Genomic DNA, 2,500 nt, shown 5'->3' with positions numbered 1-2,500 from the left:
AGAAAAGATGTTATGACACTTGTTACTGTGCTGATTTTGTTTTTCACTTTGACTGTATGATGGAAGGTTTAAAAATAGAGTTTACTTCTGCTAAATCTTTTAAGATGAAATTGCAACAGCAAGACTGTTCAGCGCAGGGCTGTGGGAGGAACGGGAAGGGTGAGATGCTACACTGCAGAACCAATTTTGTATCTCCCTAAAATTACTTACTGCTCATAAATGCCATCTGGTCCCAGCACAGTGTGTTCATGCCCTTGACTATTCTGGCAACTGTTTTTGTGTGCATACTGGACACTATGATGCTGTGGGATACCATAATATACTACAATATGCATAGAGCTTGCTTCAAGCAGCAAAGGCTAAATCGATGCCACAGATAGGACTAGAATAGTTTTAGGGACTTACAGCTTATTTAATTTGCTGTATTAACTCCTTCTTTATCAGCTTTACCTGCTAAAGAGGTTTCACCCTAACTGATCCTTTCATGGTACTGAATAGGACAGAGTTGCTGCACATGCATGCCTGTATCATTGCTTGGAAACAAAACAGAACTACCTCTTTTTCTCTGCAACGACCCCAAAATTTCTTGTGTGCATGTTGGTTCCAGCCGGGTGCATGTTTTCATGCTTACAAATGTGTTTATATGTGACTGAAATAGCCTCACAAGTGCAGTTGCTGAGTAGATACATGTAAAAATGCTTTGTAGCAGCATTGTTTATCCTTTTGTGTCAGACCTGAGAGATACCAGTATGAAGACATTTATGCCAGTCCTCTGCAGATGGAATGAGCTTGGAGTTGCTTTCTGGTGTAACTCTTCTTGTGCAACTTTTTATCTGTAGATAAGGACTTCGAAGGTGTGTTAGGGAGTTAGTTCGTCAGGATGCATATACTGTTTGTACATTTTGCCAAATGGGAAGGTAAACACATTTGCCTCTGTCCTAATTAGAGAATTACTATGTTTTCATGCTCATTGTGATCAGATTATTTGAAAAGGTTTTTAAATTGCATGTGTGCCATGAGCAAACTTAACCTGGTTCTCATCAATGATTAAAATTACACACCAAGCTTTATGATGTTTGATTCAGGGGCAATTAGGCTGTCATTTTAGCCATCTCAGATACCCAAACTAATTTTGATTCATTTTCATTCTATGCAAATCTTCTGGTGTATCTTAAACTGATCCCTTTCTCTCTCTGATGTAGCTGACAAGATTAGATTTGATTACACTTAAAAAAAACTAAGCAGCTATCCTTCATACTTAATGTCTCTCAGTGACCTTCACTGAAGCCTTTCCTAGGCAAGGATTTTTTTTTAATCTGAAAATCACATTGAGTGATTTTATGCAGGAATATAGCACCTGCCTATTATGTGTGTAAATTTATATTGTCTAGCTATGTAAAATTTTTACATTACATTTCCTTTTCTTGGAAATGAGAAGATGTAGAAAACATTAATGCTTCAGATACCTAAAACAGTAGTTTTCAGGATGTAATCAAACTTTTGTACTTAATTGAAAACTTATCTGTTAAATTGGTTATTACTTTCGTCTAAAATTAATGAGATCTATCATGCTGACTTATGACTAGAATGAAGATTGCTTACCTTCTGCATAAAATGAAGGCAGAGTCTATCATAGGTTGAAAATAAACACTAAAGTTTCAGAGTACTCAGCTGTTGTGTACAGTGCCATCATTCTGCAAACTGAGAGATCTGCAAGGACTCGGGGTAGCTTAGGCTGTAATCAGGCTACTATTACAGTGGCTGGAGCCTTGCAGGCTCAGGAAAAAAAAATGAAGGCATGCAGACTTTTAACCAGTGTGTGCCCAACTTTCCTCTGGTGCTTTTACCCTTCTGTCAGACACTGATACGGCCTTTATAGAGTGCATCTTGTTCTCAACAAAGGGAGTTTATGGTCTAAGACGCCTGCCTGCAAGAAATGATTGAAAGATTTTCATCAGTAGTGCTTGCGTATGATTTGTTATGCTAGGGGAGATGTTGATGGAGGCAGTGGTTGAGAGATGGGCAGCTCACCAGGATTGATAACATCAAAATGGTATTTGAAATGGTGTTCATTACGTTTGCAATGAAAAAAACTGAGTGCATGCAATTGTCCCCTAGGATGATGGGACTGGTTGCAGTAAATATTAATTTCAATTCCGTTGCCCATTGAGGTGACTAAAGTGTGGGGAAGAATTGTGATTGGTGCTTAATCAGGGATAGCCAGCTACATACTGGGGGCTTTTGCACAAGGAAGATTTGTAGTAACCTGATTTACTTGATAAAGTGAGATCCTTCAAAAAGTTCTGCCTGTGTTGAAGGTGCTGCAATATTTAGAATTCTTAGTTTACATTATCTTGTTGTCATTGGGGATAAATAACGATCAAGCAAATAAACTAGCTGAAAAGGAAACAAAAAGAAAAAGGAAATAAATAATTTCTGCTGTGTTCTCCTTTCTGGGTATTGCATATGAAAAATGTTTACATTCTGTTTAAGAAAGAAG

The 2,500-nt window shown here is 37.8% G+C and overlaps 1 protein-coding gene across 2 annotated transcripts in view; it reads left to right on the top strand.

Annotated features, from left to right (window-relative positions):
• ZFHX4 (zinc finger homeobox 4) overlaps positions 1-2,500 on the top strand; it is a 147,586-nt gene that overhangs the window by 20,508 nt on the left and 124,578 nt on the right. The window lies entirely within an intron of this gene.

This window comes from Pithys albifrons, chromosome 4 (assembly GCF_047495875.1).
Source record: "Pithys albifrons albifrons isolate INPA30051 chromosome 4, PitAlb_v1, whole genome shotgun sequence".
Taxonomy (NCBI): Eukaryota; Metazoa; Chordata; class Aves; order Passeriformes; family Thamnophilidae; genus Pithys; species Pithys albifrons.
This window is presented reverse-complemented; position numbering and strand designations above follow the sequence as displayed.